This window comes from Capricornis sumatraensis, chromosome 14, assembly GCF_032405125.1.
Source record: "Capricornis sumatraensis isolate serow.1 chromosome 14, serow.2, whole genome shotgun sequence".
In the NCBI taxonomy this organism is placed as follows: domain Eukaryota; kingdom Metazoa; phylum Chordata; class Mammalia; order Artiodactyla; family Bovidae; genus Capricornis; species Capricornis sumatraensis.
Window position 1 is genome coordinate 58,882,677 of NC_091082.1, and position 18,657 is coordinate 58,901,333.

At 46.1% G+C, this 18,657-nt stretch overlaps 1 protein-coding gene across 4 annotated transcripts in view; it reads left to right on the forward strand.

Moving 5' to 3' along the window:
* The first annotated feature begins 5,040 nt into the window (after positions 1-5,040).
* ZBTB17 (zinc finger and BTB domain containing 17) overlaps positions 5,041-18,657 on the forward strand; it is a 28,448-nt gene continuing 14,831 nt past the window's right edge. For all 4 annotated transcript variants that reach the window (XM_068985976.1, XM_068985977.1, XM_068985978.1 and 1 more), the window contains exons 1-2: positions 5,041-5,143; positions 7,157-7,243. The gene's annotated coding sequence lies outside the window, so the exon portion shown is untranslated. The remainder of the gene's footprint in view (positions 5,144-7,156; positions 7,244-18,657) is intronic.

Sequence of the window (18,657 nt, forward strand, 5' to 3'; positions counted from 1 at the left end):
TATCTTTGAAGATTATTGCTCAGTTAGCAACATTTGTTTTTTAAAAACTCTTAAACTCAATGAGAGAAATGAAAATAAGTTATAGTTACTTGTTAGTACTCCCTTAATTACTGTCCATTAGGTCCTTTCATGTCAGAGCTATTTTTGGGAATGAGCAGCGTTTACACATTTAAGATAAAATCTGGAAGGGTTCTGTGAGTGTCCCTGGTGGCTCTAAATAGAGGGGCAGAACCCAGCTTCTGAGGGCTCAGACTTCCCTCTAGGGGTGACTGTACATGTCCATGGTCTCCTCTGGAGCATTCAGTCCAAGGGACGGTTGTGCCCACGGTTGGGAAGTCACCCTCATAGACTCCCCTGTTGGTGTCCCTCACAAGGCTCTGGGAGGGGCCTTTGTCAGTTTACTGGCTTCACTTGGGTGGGATTTCTGCCTTCTAGATGCAGGTTCGAAGGGGCAAGACATGGCTGTGCTTGGCACTGTGTTGGCTCCACCCAAGTCAGCCCTTGGCCAGTAAAGCCGGAGGGTCTGCCTGGGGCAGTGGGGATGGGGAGAGGGGTGGGGTCTCTGTACACTAAGGGAATGGCAGGGTGGGAGACCTGCTGACTAGGGCAGAAGTTGGGCAGTGAGCCCTGCGTTTTGCCCGTGTACTCAGGATACAGCAGGTGAGAGGTGAAAACTCAAGTCTGTACCCTGAATACCTGCTTTTGCAGAAGTGGTGTTTTTTGTAACTTTCAGTGCAAACCTAGGAAAATATAGTAAGATGTAATCCAAAGATAAAACAACATTCAGTAAATGTTCAAATTTTCAGGGGAGAGAAAACGCCCGTTGTTGGGCAGAGTTGGGAATTGAGGCCGAGCTGCTGGTGGGGATCGATGGACAGCCCTGGGACGCCTGCGGGCTCTGCCTGGTGCTGCTCCGGGCTGGAGCCTGGGGCTTTGTGGTTCTTGAACCCTCAGAGAGTTTAGGCGTATAGTCCTTTTAGCATCCAAGCAGTTTGTTAATTGAAAGTGAAAATTGAAAGTGTTAGTCGTTCAGTCGTGTCCGACTCTTTGGGATCCTGTGGACTATAGCCCACCAGGCTCCTATGTCCATGGGATTCTTCAGGCAAGAAGACTGGAGTGAGTTGCCAGGCCCTCCTACGGGGGATCTTCCCAACCCAGGGATTAAACCCAGGTCTCCCGCATTGCAGGCAGATTCTTTACCATCTGAGCCACCAGGGAAGCATTAGAGGGTTTCATTTTGGTTTTCTACCCACAAGCAGGAGTGGGGTTGAGGGTGGAGAGGATCCTGCTTCGGGCCCACAGCAACAAGTGTGGCCAAGGAGCAGTTATCTGATGTGGCCCAGCCTGTGAAAAGAGCCAGATGGGCCTGCCTGGTGAGGTTTACACTTCCCACTGATAGAGTCAATTCCTAGGCAAGTTGATAAGTCCAGGGTGCCCAAGGAGGAGAAAGGGGTCTGGGGCTCTCAAAGAGGAGATAGGGGTCTGGAATTCTCAAGGAGGAGGAAAGGACAAGCATTTTTATTCCTTAGTAAGAATTATATAACAATAACGTATCCTGCTTGAGGACATGTTTCTCCTTCCTGAAAACCTTCTGACTAATCCTGTTATCTTAAAATGTACATAATGGGAGTGGGTCTAGTAAGATCTTTATGACTTGAGACATCATTTTGATTTATTGTAATAATCAATTAAAAAGTATATAATTCCCTGGCTAAGACTGGGGATGGGGGAACTCTCCATCCTCCTTCTGATCTCTATGTCAGAAGTGTTCTCTGTCCTTTTTCACTTTAATAAAACCCTGCTACACAAAAGCTCTTGAGTGATCAAACCTATTCCCTGGTCCTAAAGCTAAATCTTCTTTGGAGATTGCAAATCTGACACTGTTCACCATAAGCTATCACCTCCTCTGAGGGAACTATCAGCTGTAGTGCAGGAAATCTGGGTTCACCTGACCCTCCCCAGACACATAGGAGATGTCTTTCCTTTGGATGCCTCTCACCTGCTTCAAGTGCATGGGTCCATGGGCACCCAGCAGACTGTAGAACATTCTCACCCCAGGAAGTCCCTGGCACCCACTGGCCCACTTCTTGTCTGTGGCTCTGCCTCTTTCTGATACACGGTCATACACGGAACTTAGGAGGCTTCTGCCTAACATCTGAGGTTTGTCTGGGTTGCAGTGAGTCTTCAGGTGTCCTTTTATAAGTGTAAATTCCACCCCCCCAACATTGACCTTAATTTTTTTTTTCTTCCCTTTGCCTTGGAATCTTTTGGAATACAGAGCAGCTTCAAACTTGGTGTTCCTTATGGGGCTCAAGTGTAGCTTCTTGGTCAAGTCGGGGTGGTCTTCCAGATTTTTTCATTTTCTGCCAGAATCAGTTTTCACACCTGAGCTTCCTCTTCGGGCTCCCAGCATCAGCTGAGCAGACTCTGGGGCTGAGCCCTATAGCCTACTTGGAGGACCTTTGGGGAAAGATAAGTCGTTTTCTCCTAAATGTAAGAATGGTCAACCCGAGATTAATGAACAGGGTGCCTGGGTCCAGTCACAGTGGGAGGTTGCCCAGAAAGGAGAGGCTGGCGGTGTTCTCATGTCTTTTGTAAGTTTTGGGTAATTGCTTTATGAATTATAAAACCACGTGTCTTAAAAAGCGAGTGAATGTGTGATTATAAATACGGTTAATGTGATTTTTTTAATACCTGCAACCACTTGCTCCCCAAACAGTGAGCTGAAATGCAGGTATAATGAACACGTGTCCAGATCCTAACTGTATCCTCATAACTGGAGGCTGGATGTTTAGCCTGCATCTAGCAGACTTTCCCAGTTTCTCTTGTGGATCATTTATCATTAATTCCCTCTGGGGTTTAGATTGATTGTTTTTAAAACTATTTATTCATTTTCATCCTCTTAATTGCATTGTCTTTTAGGCCTTTGATTAATTTATGTAACTATTCACTTCTCCACTGTGTACTTTTTGTTGTTATGGTGTAAAAGGTAAAAATAAACATGATGTTCATGCCTCGGGGCAACTAAGCTCGAGTGCCACGGCTATTGAAGCTGTGATCTAGAGCCCAGGAGCTGCAACTACTGAAGCCTATGAGCCCTAAAGCCTGGGCTCCTCAACAAGAGAAACCACCTCAATGAGAAGCTCATGCACCACAACGAAGAATAGCTCCCACTTGCTGCAACTAGAGAAAGCCCACCCAGCAATGAAGATCCAGCACAGCCAAATAAATGCATAAAAATAAACATTAAAAAAAGAAAAACATGATTTCTAAGACTTGGAAAAATAAACACATCACCACAGCAAGTGTCCATGGCTCTAGATTTGGGACTAGACACTGGCTCCAGGCACCAGAATGCTGAGTTTGGCGGCCCCCATCTCATATATACTTCTGAACACTCAAGAAGCTGGAGACAGGCCACCATGCTCTGCTGGCTGCCACACACCACATTTGCATGACCTTTCTTACCAGCAAAAATCGGCTATCATCAGCAGGTCAATGGCTTCCAAATCTTAATCTACCTGTACCTGGGATTCTAACTGCTACTGAGTTTGGGAAATAAAAATTTAACTTTTTAGATTCTGAAAGGAAAGGATTGCAAGTCTCAATTGACTACATCCAACACAGATGGACTCAGAAGTAGCAACTTATATGTTTATAGTATTGGGAAGACACGAGGGTTCCTATCAGATTTGCTATTATTATTTTTCCTGTAAAAGAAAGGGTGAAGTCAACTGTTGCTGAGTGTTTTAGTTCCTCTAGTTATTGTGAAGACAGCAGCAGTGAATTGGCCAGACTGACATTTGTTGAAGTCCCTCTTAAGGCTGGCAGTCATGAATTTATAGAGAACAGTCTGTCCCGTTGGGTACTTTCTCCAGTTGTGTTTGGCTCTCCAGGTGTTGGCAAAGGGAAAAAGGAGTAGTTGGATTCATCCAGGGTTGAAATTCTTATGAAATCCACGTGACAAAAAGGCAAGAGAGCAAAGGAGATCAAGGTTGTTGCAACGGTGTTGTTAAAATTAGGGATCATGAAAATAAACAGGGTTAAAACGGAAGAAAGGAGAACTATTAGGAAATAAAAAAGTCAATGGCCTGGCGGTGCTGAAAAGTTGGAAAGACACCACAGAGGAGCTGGTAAAGTCTGCAGGGCGAATTTTGTTTTCAGGCACCCTCATTCACACACAGGCTAATTGGACCACAGCCTTGTCTAACTCAATGAAACTTAAGCCATGCCATGGGGGGGCCCACCCAAGATAGACCGGTCATGGTGGAGAGGTCTGACAGAATGTGGTCCAGTGGAGAAGGGAATGGCAAACCACTTCAGTATTCTTGCCTTGAGAACCATATGAACAGTATGAAAAGGCAAAAAGATAGGACACTGAAAGATGAACTCCACAGGTCGGTAGGTGCCCAACATGCTATTGGAGATACGGTTGGATGGCATCACCGACTCAATGGACATGGGTTTGGGTGGACTCCAGGAGTTGGTGATGGACAGGGAGGCCTGGTGTGCTGCGGTTCATGCGGTTGCAGAGTCGGACACGACTCAGCGACTGAACTGAACTGAATCCTGGATATCCCCTTAACAGGGAAACGGGTAACGTTTAACTCAGAAGGTAGAAAAACCTAACTGTGGTCCTACAGCTTTGATGCCGCAACTAGGTTCATTCACAGCTCTGCTTCACCACTTGCAAGACGCGTGATAACGGGCAATTCATTTACCCTGAAACTCCGTTTTCCCTTCTTCAAAAGTGGGAGGAAAATATTATCGTATAATGGTGAGAGGACTTGAGATAATGCGCGTAAAGTGGTTAACACAGTGCCTGGCAACACAGGAAGCGCTGAACACGTGGAAGCTGTTACTTTTACATTTGAAACAGAAAACCAAGGAAAGGTTACAATGAGAATTTCTAAGCGAACAGGACTGTTACGGAACTTCTCGATTACTATGCGCATGCGCCAGTCCGCTAGCTACGCCTAGGAGGGCACTGCGCACGCGCCGGAAGTTGCAGCCGGGAAGCCAGCGAGGTCGGTTCCGCCCGACTTTAACATGGCGGCGCCCTTTGTCTGCTCTGAAGTGCTGTCCCCGGCCTTCTCGCGGCCGTGATGCACCTCCTTCTGTGGTGGGGCCCAGGACATGGCAGGTGAGGGTCAGCAACCATCCGGGGCCGGGGGAGTCCCAGGAGTCAGGCGGAGGCGGCGGAGGATGGGACGCGGCGGGACGCCGGGGACGGTTGTGTGGGGGAGGGGAGGGAAGTGGACTGGGACGGGAACCTGGACTGAGGGGACCCCGGACAACATGAGGGTGCAGAACAAATGGGTGGGGGGCGCTGCCTGGCGAGCGGGCGGATAGTGGGCGGGCGGACTGGACTCGCCGTCCCGGCGAGGGAGCGCGAGTCGCCTCCGGGCTGGGTGACACCCCAGCTGGTAGCATCTCCGCCCCCGCCGCCCGGCTGTCACCGCCCCTTGACCCCGCGTGCCGCGGCTGGTGGGCGTTCTGAGGCCGCGAGGTGGCGGGGTGCCCGCGCAGCTCACTTTGGTCGGCGGGGCTGGAGGACGCGTACCTGTGAGGGCCTAGAAGGAGTTTGTCGTGGTGGAGACCGATACTGCCTCTGTATGAGACCATTTCATTCATTCATTCGTTCCACAGACGGTGGTTCAGCTCCTGATGGGTTCAGAGGATAGAGCGAGTGGTTAAAAAGTGTAGGCTGTGGAGCCAAGCAGCCGAGTTTGAATCCTGTCTCGGTGCTTGCCAACTGTGTCCTTAGGCACGTTGGTTCCTCGCCTCCTGCCTCGGTTTTCTTATCCTTAAAGCACAGTTGAGAATAAAATCTGCCTCCTAAAACAGTTAAATGAGATAATCGGTGTAAAGTGCTAAGAAGGCCTGCTGGCACAAAGTAAATGCTGTGTGTGCTTGTTGCTGTTATTTTTTGTATCATCATCATCACCCAGAGCTCAGAAACTCAAGTGGGAGACATACTGAAATGTAGGCAATTCTGATATGATGGGAAAAAAGCAGAAAACACTGAGTAGAGGCACCTCACTCAGTTTAGGCAAATCCAGGAAGGCTTCTGTTCCCCAGGAAACAGAACTGGAGGATGCTTGGAGCGTGCAGGCAAAAAAGGGGAAGAGTATTCTCAGTTGAAGATGGAATGTGTGAGAAAGCTGCCTAGGGACAGAGATGAAAGACACTAGTGTGTGGTCTGGTCCTCAGGGGTCTTGTTTTGGGAAGGGAAAGCAGCCATGGGGCATGAGGCATCCTTAGTTCCCCAACCATGGATCCTGTAGTGGAATCTCCCCTAGGGAAGTTTTTAAACCTAGCTATGGACTTGCAATTTTAGGTTAATGAGAACGCATTTAAGAATCAGATTTGTGAATTAGAAAGATCACGCTAGTGAAGACTGTATTAAAGGGAATGGGCCTGGAGGCCAGTTAAGAGGCTACTAGAACTGTGGAGGTGAGAGATGACCGTGGCCTTGAGTTAGATTAGAGGCAGAAGGTGGGGAGAGATGTGTTGGAGGTAGACTTGACCAAGGTTGGTGATGACTTAGATGGGGGATTTAGGGGCTGGGGGAGAGGTCAGGGTTGGCTCTGAATTTTTGACTGGTGGATGGTGATGCTGTTCAGTGGGATAGGGGATTTAAGGAGAGAAGACGTATTTTGTTTTGAACATGTCTGTTGTTAATGCCTGTAAAACATTCAAGTGGAACTGTCCATTGGTGGTCTAGCATCCATCAAAAGTCACTACAGTTATGGGAAGGGATGTGTCACCTGGGTGAGGGTCTGGAGTGAGAAGCACGGTGTCTGGGACATCCCTGGGGAATGCTAGTGCAGTAAGACTACTTGGGCACAGCCTCATTGCTTTTGCTTATCAACCTTGTGTTATGTTTTTCAGTCAGCAGGCTTTCCTGAGTGTAGCGGGCTTTCCTGAGTGTAGGGGGCTTTCCTGAGTGTAGGGACTGGGACTAGGTTTATTCATCTTTGTATCCCAGCTGTCCAGCACAGGGTCTGGCATGCAGCAGCCCAATCACAATCCATTGTAACATTTATTGAGCACTGCCTTTGTGCCAGACTCTGCTCAGTGCTCTGTATTTGCCTAAGCAGCTCTTAGAATCCTGCAGGTTCTCATCAAATTTTCCACTTGGTCTTTGATTCAGGTAATGAGCTGGAGGAGGAGAGCCAAGCTGGAGTTTCCCCAGACAAACTGTCGGAACAGAGTAGCCTGGGCTACTTGGAAATCTGAGGTATGTCTATTAAGACTCAAAGGTGAAACAAACCAGGAGGTCAGTTTGTTTGTCCCTCTTCTCTAGGCACAGCGTGCTTCAACTCACCCTTTCGAGACAACTTTTTCTTTAAAAGTGTACAATAATGACAAAATCCTAGTTAGTTTGGTTAGGAGAATGTTGATAATATTGTTGTCATTTTGCGGACAAAGATCATGCTAGATTAATCCCTGGGCAGTGTTCATACCTTGCTTTAATTAAGTACAATCTAAAATGCTCCAAAATGTAGTGGCTGAAAGGAAATAGAAATTTATTCCTGTCCCTTAACAGTCTGGGAGTAGGCAGTCCAGAACTGGCCAGGGTAGCTCACTCTGTTCTGCAAAGTCATCCAGAAGCAAGGTTCCATTGGTCATGTGGCTCTCCTTGCTTAAACCCCGGCTTCCATCTCATGGACTGAGCAGGCTGCTCTGGATCCTGCCATTGTGTATGCACTCCATATGGCAGAGAGGGAAAGACAGAGTAGGGAGCACATACCCATTCCTTTTAAGGTTCTAATGTTTGAAGATACATATTTTTGTACAACGTGTCCCCATACCCCAGCCTCTGGTGTACAACCAAAGGAGGAATCACAGCTGTTCCAGTGCTGGAGGGAAAGCTGGCTGAGAGAACCAGTTCTGCTTCCAGTGTGACTGGATTGCTGCCTCTGAAGGTTAGGTCTGAGGGAAGTCCACTCACTGTTGGAACAGGGTGGGGTGTGGGCCCCCGAGGCAGGCTCCTCTGGCTTTGGGTCGTTCGTGTTGCTTGGGTCCAGGGAGTCCAGGCTTGCTTACACAGTCACTGTTCTTTTGTGCCTGATGTGTCAGACACTGCACTGGGGGCTCAGGGTGTGGATATGAGGGAGATGGATCCCAGGATCAAGGCGTTCTTAGCCACATGGGTAATCATAGTATGGGCTTCTCAGGTGGCTCAGGGGTAAAGAATCCACCTGCCCATGCAGGAGGCACGGGATCAGTCCCTGGGTCAGGAAGATCCTCTGGAGAAAGAGATGGCAGTACTACTCCAGGATTCCTGCCTGGAGAATCCCATGGACAGAGGAGCTTGGCAGGCTGCAGTCCATGGGGTTGCAAAGAGTCGAACACAACAGAGCAACTAGACAACAAAAAACAGAATTTCTGGGTTATGGGGTGCTGGTTAGAAGCATGAACTTCTAAGTCAAAGATACTTGAGCTTAACATACCTGGTCCTTACACTTACTAGCCGTGTGCCTTTGGACAAAGTACTTGACCTCTCTAAGCCTCCATTTCCTCGGGTGTGTAGTGGGAATAATGATGACCTCAGGCTAGCTTTATTGGATGGAATTATTAATGAGGTAATGCATGTAAAGTGCTTTATCTAGTCTTTGAGTCCACAGTTGGTATCTGGCGTTACTGTGTGTTAATTAGGAGAGGATGATCTAACAACAACCTCCTATGAGGGTCAAGAAAGAAAGTGTGCAGAGCTGAGGAAGAAAAAAATGCTTAGGATAGGAAAGTAAGTGACCCTCTTATGTCTGACCCAGTTCCTGTCCGAGATGACTGTTAACCGCGTCTGTGTGTCCTCGTGTCCGGGCCCTTCTGTGCACATGCATGCCTGTATGTGTATACAGGAAAGACATTTTAAAGTGTCAGGTGGCTTGGTTTTGTTGCACATAAACTGGCCTTGAGTCTAGAATGCCAACAGGGCAGCCACTGTGGGCAGAGCTTCAGTTTGAACAGTTTGCCACAAAAAAGACCAGGTGTCCCACTCTCTACCTTCCTGGAATTCCCCCAGGGATGGTGCCACACGGGTGGCACAGAGGTTCTCAGATCTGGTGTCTGGCAGGGTAACAGACACCACCAAAGGGCGGGACACCAACCTCACAGGAAGTGAAAAACTCCAAGTACATTTTGTGCACAAAGCATATTGTCCTAGAGACCATAACTTACCAAAATCTACTTCTTTTGCCAGCCACATTTTTAAATGATTGAAATAATAGAGGTCACAAAGAGTAGGCATTTTAGCACGAAGTGATTTTAGCGGTTGCTCCAGGTGTGTGTGTTCAGTGTCAGAATAGGTGTCTGGCACTCTCAGAGGCCCTCATGGGTATCAGTAGCTTAACAGTCTGAGGGCTACCTATGGTTGACCTCAGTGATGTAGTCACAGATGCGTACAGAAAGCCAGGGCTGTTACATTCACGCCTGATTGTTAGGAATTGGAGAGATCAGCCTTGAGCTTCAGAGGAAGGAAGTGGAGGGCATGGTTAGGGTTGAGAGTTGCTCACTCGTGTCTAAAGAGCAGCATGCAGAGCCTCAGAGGTGGCAGTTCCTGCTGAGAATCTGGACCCAGCCTGAAAGCAGCCTTGGTGGGTTCACTGTCAGATGAAAAATGTACTCAGCTTCTCGTCTTAAAAGGTCTGGCAGTAGAACCGGTTCCCCCTACCCCATCCACCCCACTTCCTCTCCTGACGTGATTCATCTAAGCAGTACCTTTCCTGTCCTGAGTGGAAGGCTCCAGGGCCCAGTGGGAAGTTGTCTCCAGCTCAGGAGCCTGAGCGGTGAAGCATTTCTCATTTCTGTAGTCTCAGGGCTGGGTGGGCCCCTGTCGGGGACTTTCCTAGTTGAGTGTAACTCAAGTCAGCTGCCCAAGTTAATGCTTCAAATCATGGCTTAAAGTCAGAAATAACATTGTTTAATTTTGTAAGTTGTCTTGTTAAATATTGAGTAGATACAAAAGAATATATACCACCTGAAGGATAAGCATAGAAGGAGCAGCCATATACCCATCACCTCCTTTACACTAAAGAATGTTCCCATTACCTTTGAAGTGCCCCTCCCTGATCCTGTCCCAGTCCCACCCCAGCATAATCACTGGATTTGCCTTTTACTGTGTTCGTGCTTTTCTTTCTTTCTTTTTTTTGGTGTTTTTTCTTTTTTGGCCCCATGGCTTGTGGGATCTTAGTTCCCGGACCAGGGATTGAATCCAGGCCATGGCGCTGCAAGTGCCAAGTCTTAACCACTGGATCGCCAGAGAATTCCCATCTCTTGCTTTTCTTTATAGTTTTACCACCTGTGCTTGTGTTGCTAAACAATGTCATTATTTAATTTTGCCTGATTTTGGACTCAGTACATCATCTTGTTTTTCTCAGTGATCTAAATTTTTTGCTTAACATGTGTTCTCGAGGTTAATCTGTGTTGCATATAGGTGTGTTTCGTTTTCACTGATGAGTTGTGTCCCGTTGTATGGGAATTTACGCATCCTTTCTATTGTTGATGGACGTTTGTTTTCAGTATTTTGCTGAGACAGACAGTGATACTGTGACCATTCCTGAGGCACGTGTGTGCAGCCTGTCAGGATACACCCTGGGGAGGAGGACTGAATCCTAGGGTATGTGCATCTTCAGTTTGACTAAATACAGTAATACCAAGTCGTTTCCAGAGTGGTTTCCCCAGTTTACTCAGCTGACAACTCTGCCTGCTTCACATTCTCTGAACAATGGTATCATCAGATTCAAAACTTTTTACTAATCTGTTGGAAGCTCAGTGATACCTCACGTGGTTTTGATTTGTGTCTTCATGGTTATTAGTGGGTTGAGTATCTTTTCATGCACTAATGGATCATTCACCTTTCAGCTTCTCTGAAAAGATGGCTTAAATCTTTTTGCTCATTGTTTTATTGAGTTGTCTTTTTATTATATGGAGACTTTTTTTCTCCCTGTTTTTTTGTTTTGATATTAATCCTTTGTCAGTTAGATGTGTTGAAACTATCCACTTCCAGTTTGCGGCTTGTCTTGTCACTCTAGTTTTTTTTAATGAACAGAAATTCTTAGTTTTAATGTCATTTATTAACTTTTTCTTAATAGTTGGCACTTATTTCTTTTTAAGAACTTCCTCCCTGCTTCAAGTTTATAAAGATATTTCCCCTTGTATTGTCTTCCAAATGTTTTATGATTCTTACCTTTTACTCTAAAGTCTTTAGTCTGTTCATAATAATTTTTATATATGGTTTGAGACAGGAGATAATTTTTTCCTTTTTTAAAATAAGCACATCAGATTAAGACTGTACTATATATTGAAAAATACATTCCTTTCTTGTGGATCTTTAAAGTCACCAGTAACCACTATCATACATCAAGTGTCCACAAATGTGTGGGACTATTTCTGGGCTCTTTACCATCTATCTCTGTCTGTGTGCCAATATCCCACTGATTTTATTTCTCAGTTCTTTAATTTTTTTTTTCTATTTTTTGTTTATTTATTTGGCTGCGCCAGGTCTTAGATGCAGCACACAGAATCTTTGATCTTCTAGTTGGGGCACATGGGATCTTTACTTTCAGCTTGCAAACTCTTAGTTACAGCGTGTGGGATCTAGTTCCCTGACCAGGGATCGAACCCAGGTCCCCTGCATTGGGAGCGGGAGTCTTAAGCCACTGGGCCACCAGGAAAGTCCCTCTAAGTTCTTATATAACAATTCTTGGTATCTGATAAGGTTTTGGCTTTCTACTATCTTCATTTTGGATTATGTTTATCAAATTCCATAAAAATTGTTGGAGTTTTTTTATTAGAATCACTTTGAATTTTATTAGAATTGAATTTATTACATGTCAGTTTGGATAGAGGTGATGTTTTTATGATACTGATCTTCTGATTCATGAGCATGGCTTATCTCTCAATTTACGTGACTTGCCAATTTTTAATTTTGTGAAGTGAAGTTCGCTCAGTTGTGTCCGACTCTTTGCAACCCCATGAACTATACAGTCCACGGAATTCTCCAGGCCAGAATACTGGAGTGGGTAGCCATTCCCTTCTCCAGGTGATCTTTCCAGCCCAGAGATCAAACCCAGGTCTCCCGCATTGCAGGTGGATTCTTTACCAGCTGAGCCACAAGGGAAGCCCAAGATTACTGGAGTGGGTAGCCTATCCCTTCTCCAGCAGATCTTCCTGACCCAGGAATCGAAACGGGGTCTCTTGCAGTGCAGGTAGATTCTTTATCAGCTGGGCTATCAGGGAGACTTTAGTCAGTGTCTTTACACTTTTCTCCCAAGCAGTTAGGACCTTACCACACTTTAGCTCCTGATACTCCCTCCTCAGCTTTTACTCCTTAGTTGTGTAGTTTGGTTCTTTTATGTTTTGGTTGTGCTGGGTCTTCACCGCTGCACGGACTCTCTCTGGTTGTGGTGAGTGGGGCTTGCTCTTCCTTGTGGTGGCTTTTCTTGTTGCTGAGCGCAGGCACTAGGCTTATGAGCTAAGTCATTGTGGTGCCCGGCTCCGCTGCTCTGTGGCATGTGGGGGTCTTCCCAGACCAGGGATCTGCATTGCCAGACAGATTCTTAACCACTGGACCACCAGGGAAGCCCCTAGATACACTTATTTCTTATTTACTATTTTAGTTGGTCCTCCCTCCTTGCATCAAATACTTTCATTTTGGGGTCACTTTTTATCTGCCTGAAGTGTATCTTTTACAGTGTGTGACTTTGGGCTGTAGTCCATGGGGGACCATCTAGTGGTTACAGATTCTCCCAGAGGGATTGTACACCTCTCCATCTGGTGCCTTGACTTGATATAGGCTGTTTTCTGTGCCATTTTCTTTCCACTAAGATATAACCCTTTGGGACCCAGCTTTATTCTGGAGGGAGCTCCCTTTTTGGGGGTAGGGGGAGAACTTGAGCTTGCCCAGTTCTGCAGATGCCCTTGCTGCCCACCCTCAAAGCTCCACTTGCTATTTGAATTGCTGCTACTGCTAAGTCACGGTCAGTCGTGTCCGACTCTGTGTGACCCTATAGACGGCAGCCCGCCAGGCTCCACCGTCCCTGGAATTCTCCAGGCAAGAACACTAGAGTGGGTTGCCATTTCCTTCCCCAAGAATTGCAGCCTTTGCTTAAGTTTGTTTGACCTGTCAGTATTCCTTGTTGATTGGCCAGTTCTCTGATGCATTTTAAAGGATGTCGTACGGTTTTTCTTCAGCATTTGTAGCCCTGTGTGGTGAGAGTCAGTCGGGGTACCTGGTATGCTGTGTTGTTGTTGTTTACTTGCTAATTCATATCTGACTCTTTTATGACCCCATGACTGTAGCCCGCCAGGCTCCTCTGTCCATGGGATTTCCCTAGCAAGAATATTGGGGTGAGTTGCTATTTTCCTTCTCCAGGAGATCTTCTTGACCCAGGGAGCAAACCTAGGTCTCCTGCATTGGCAGGTGGATTCTTTACCACTGAGCCATCAGGGAAGCCCCTACCTGGTGTGCCGTGCTTTTAGAAATTAAGATGTTTCAGAGTTTCAATTTTATGTTTCATTTGGCAGTTGCAAACTGAAGATCAGAACTAAGGTTTAACATTGCTCATTTCTGACTTCTTAAAAAAATATATAACATGTTTTATAACACTAATTAGTATAAAGAAAGGGAGTTGCCAGTTACTGACAGAGAATTTACCCTTTTGGGACAGACTGAGGATCCAGTGAATCAAGAATTCTGTGTCTGTCCATGGAAGTTTTGTCCCTGTTTCAAGTGAAAAGAGCACACCTCATAGAGTGTGGTGGACTTTGACCTTGGATCCGGGCATGTCATTGAGACCTGGGTGGAATGACAACTTCTCTAAGCCTTATTTTGCTCTTCTGCACAGCGAGGGTGATCATTACTACTCTCCCAAAGAATTAGTGTGAACATTTGATGAGGTTGTGTGTGTGGAAACACTCTGCAGGCAGGCTGCCCCGGCAGCTCTTCCAGTTTCTCCCAGTGGCTGCTGTTAGACTTGTGCGCCCCACGTGCCACTGCCCTTGGGAAACAGCGAGCCAAGTATTTCTCTTGCCAGTAACCTCCCCTCAAGTGTTCAACCTAGTGGGACTTATTATTAGCATGGGTCTGTTTTCTCTGGACCCAGTCCCACAGTCCTTTACCAGGACTCACTATTTCCTTACGGCTGGGTAATACCCCATCAGGCTGGGAAATCGTAGCCTCCGCATGGTGGGCTCTCTGGACAGTTACTCATATCTAGGCATTTTAAATTTGTGTCTAACCGATGAGCACATTTAGAACCTGCATTGTTGTTGACAGGCTGCAGCCTGGCACAGTGTACCACTTTCTGCTCCTGCTCCCTGGGGACGGGCTCTGGCCCAGAGTGGAAACTCAGTCTTTTCGATTTTTGCCACCTTGAAACTGGAAGTGGTAACTTGTGCTTATTCATATCTGATTATTATCTTTTTTCTGTATCGAGTATATTGACCACACTCATATTTTTTCATTTGTGAGTTTCCTGTTCATTTCTTTGGCTTGTTTTTCTGTTAGAAGATTTTTTTCTTGCTGTTTAATTTTTAATAACAGCTTTATTGAGACAGTCACATACCATACAATTCACCTATTTTAAGTGCACAGTTCAACGGCTTTTAGTTTATTCACAGAGTTGTGCAACTGTCACAACCAGAACATTTTCATCATCCCCAGGAGAAACCTGCCACCCATGAGCAGTCATTCCCCATTTACCTGTCTCCCCCAGCCCAAAGCAACCGTTTCCTATCATTATGGATTTGCCTATTCTAGGCATTTTGTATAAATGGAATCATGCGTCTTAGTCTTTTGTGGCTGGCTTCTTTCACATAGCATGATATTTTCAAGGTTCAATTCAAATTGTAGCACGTATCAGTACTTTCTTATTATCAAATCATTCTCTGCATGCCGCATTTTATTTACTTATTCCTTAGTCGATGGACATTTGGACTGTTGTGACCTTTTTAAAAAATGTATTTTTGACTGTGCTGAGTCTCCCTGGCTGCACGTGGGCTTTCCCTAGCTGCAGCGAGCAGGGGCTACTCAGTTGCTGTGCAGGCTTCTCGTTGCAGCGGCTTCCCTCGTGGCGCGTGGGCTCTAGGGCATGTGGGCTTCAGTAGTTGCAGCACATGGGCTCAGTGGTTGTGCTGCACAGGCTTGGCGGTCCCACCGCATGTGTAATCTTTCTAGACCAGAGATCGAACCTGTGTCCCCTGCATTGGCAGGTGGATTCTTGACCTCTGCATGACTAGGGAAGTCCTGTTTTGACCTTTTGACTGTTATGAGTAATGCTGCTGTGAACATTTGTCTACAGGCTTTGTGTGGACATATGTTTTCATTTGATTAAAGTTCTTTATATTTTGGGACTGTTAACCCTCATTTCCCATAGAGGCTGTAAATATTCACCTCCCCCCCCCCACACCGCCCCAGTTTATATTTGCCTTTGGGAAGTTGAGAATATAAGGGTAGAAATGTGAATGATACAGAACATTTAGGTTTCTGACCTGTCTTTCATGCTCTTAAGAATTAAGTTCGGGTACTGTCACTTTCTCATCATGGTCCCATTAAGTGGCCCCTTGGGACTGACCTGCTTCCTTACATGGCCTTGCAGGTGCTCTGTCTGTCTCTCTTTCTGTGTCTCTATCTGTCTCTTGCCCTGCCTGCCCTCGGACCAGCAACCAGGCAGTGCTTAGGGTGGTTTCCAAGTTTCTCTCAGAAGCTCGCACTTCAAAAGGGGCTGGCTGAAAAACCGCCAGGGTTGCAAGTCATTCGTTAAAAGGCTTCCAGCAGCTTTGCTGATTCATGCTGCTGCAGGTGGTGGGTGGAGGGGCAGGAGGCCGGCTGCACTGTTTCTTCAGGGCCAGCTCTGGGTGAGCTGCTTCTCATCCTCCCAGGGCTGCTGTCCAAACATCGCTCTCTTCTGGAGTAGCACTCAGCATCTGGATCTGAGGAGCCTAACAGTTTGAAGAAATCCTTGGAAGTAGAGGCACTGAATTCTTGGCCACTTTTTGTCCAGGCCTGTCTTAAGTTTTTGAGGTCTCTGAAAATACTCCTCTAAAATATCCTCCTCTTAGTTTTTCCCAGTCAAATTTTACCAAATATTAACTTTAGTTTAATCCTGTATGGAATAGTGAATGTACAATTTGATGTTGGCTTATATAGGTCATAGATATTAGTATATAGTTCATAGTTGATGTTCATGTCATCTTTCCCTTCTCCAGGGGATCTTCCCAACCCAGGGACTGAACCCAGGTCACCCACATTACAGGTGGATTCTTTACCAGCTGAGCCACAAGGGAAGCCCAAGAATACTGGAGTGGGTAGCCTACCCCTTGTGGATCTTCCTGACCCAGGAATCATACTACAGTCTCCTGAGTTGCAGGCGGATTCTTTACCAGCTGAGCTGTCAGGGAAGCCCCAGTATATAGTTCATAGTTGATGTTCATGTCCTATATGGTTCATGTTCCTAGTTGGAAATCTTAAGATTTCCAATGTAAGGAAAGTTTTAGATGGGAAAAAAAAAAAAAAAAAAACTTCTAGGTGCTAGGTAAATATGTCATTTTTATTGTCATTCACATGGTATCTGTTATATTTCAAATGCATGCATTTGTAATCTTCAGTCTTATTAATGAAATCATTTACTTAACATTTATTAAATCTGAACAGTTGAAGGGACCTTCGAAGTCACTAATCCTAATGAGAAAACAAACCCAGAAAAAGTCAGTCCCTGAAAATCATGTGTTAGATTGAAGTTCAGATACATACATCTACCTCCTACTAATTATTAATAGTATTCAACTTCTTTCTTTATTCTTTCTTGATCTTAACTAGTACCATGGGACAACTAATCCTCCCTTTGGAATTGTCATGTTTTATCTTCTTTCTCAATGAAAGCTGCTTTGCTCCTCCAAAATCATCATGTTCTTTGTAGAAAAGAAGGTGGCTTTTGCTGTCAAGTACAAAGCACCTGTGCCTTGCCTTCTGGTTACTATTGAGTGGAAGAAGTATTGCAGTTTGCAGGGCCTTTGTCTGATCTTTTTTCAGGTTGAAGCTTTATCTGTCATGGGTGCCTGGCTTACTGATGAGATTTTACATCCATTTTTATCTTTTTAAATTTTTCTTAGCATTTTTATTTGGCTGCGTCGAGGCTTCGTCGCGGCACACAGGATGTTTAGTCGCAGCATGCAGATTGTCAGCTGTGGCGTGGGTGATCTAGTTCCCTGACCAGGGATCAACCCTGGGCCCCCTGCATTGGGAGCATAGAGCCTTAGCTACTAGACCACCAGGGAAGTCCCTGTGTCCATTTTTAGACGATAGGGAAGGGAGGCGAGCGTTGCGTTCCCCACTTTCCTGTTACAGATTGATGTTGCTGGCCTGGGTTTATGTATAATAACAATGATGGCCAACAGCAGCTTTGTGAAGTTTTAGTACCATCCCTGTTTCACAGAAAGGAAACTGAGATGCAGGGATTTAAGTACTCTTGCCCGAGGGACTTAACTAGCTTTGGCTGGACTCCAAGGCAGGAGTTTTAACCGGGTCGGGGGAGCCAGCTCCCTGAAGTCGCGTGCTGAATTGTGTGTGTGATTCCCAGAGGCCTTCAGGGCCGTCGCAGAGTCAGAGGGGTTCATCCGCGTCTGGAAAAGGCCACCGGCTGCTCTTCTAGGGGATTTTCCATTTTGTCCCCTTAAGGAATTTTTGCTCATCAAGTTTTCCCAAGTGACACATTCTTTGTGCAAATTACCATAATGTTCCGTTTCCCTTATGAGAAATTTTTTGCTTTTGAGAAGTTTTCAGTCACCAGGTCTCGCAGAAAATATCTGAAAGGTTATGGTTAAGAGAAAGTGAAGAAGCTCTGACTTTGTGGACATTTTCTTTCTCTCTTTTCTTCTTTCTCTCTTTTCTTCTTTCTCCCCTTCTTCTCTCTGTGTTTTACTTTCTCAATTTTAATATTTTAATCAATAACATTTACAAGTGGTAAAATAAAACAGAAAAACCCAGACAGGATGGAAGAGTGAAGAGTGTAACTCCTTTCCATCTTTCCCCTGCTGCTGTGAGGGGATCCCCGTTACCAGGTTCTTGTACATTCCTCCAGAGTTGTGGGCATTTTCTTTGAAATGTGAGTAAGAGGTCGGAATTCTCAGCCTGAGATGTGTTGGTGGACAAATAGCATGTCCCAACTTCTCCTGGGCAGGGTTGGGTACTAAATGGTAAGGGATGCTGAGATACTGAAAGCTTTAAAAGGATGCTGATGTTCAACAGGAGGACTGCTTGCACACGCTGCTCAGAAAGGCCCCCAGTGAGTGTGTTGGGTTCTGGGCACCAGTCAGCCTCATCTGGCGCCAGCCTGGGGGTGACACTGCCTCATTCCTCATGTCCTGCGGGGCCAGCACTGCAGGACTTCCTGAGTTGTTTTTCTGCTTTTGCTGTTGCCCTTTCAGCCGCTCCACACTCATGCAGCCAGAGTGACCTTTCAGAAATGTGAGTCTAACTGTGGCCCTCTTGCTTAAATCTGGCATGACTCCCATCAGCTGGGGATGAGGCCGAGTCCTGGCGTGACGGGTGTGGCCTCCAGCCTGTCCCACCACCTGCATTTCTGACCACTCTCTCTACTTGCTTTCCCCCCACTAATCCTTTGTTCCACCATCAATTCCTCACCTCGGTAA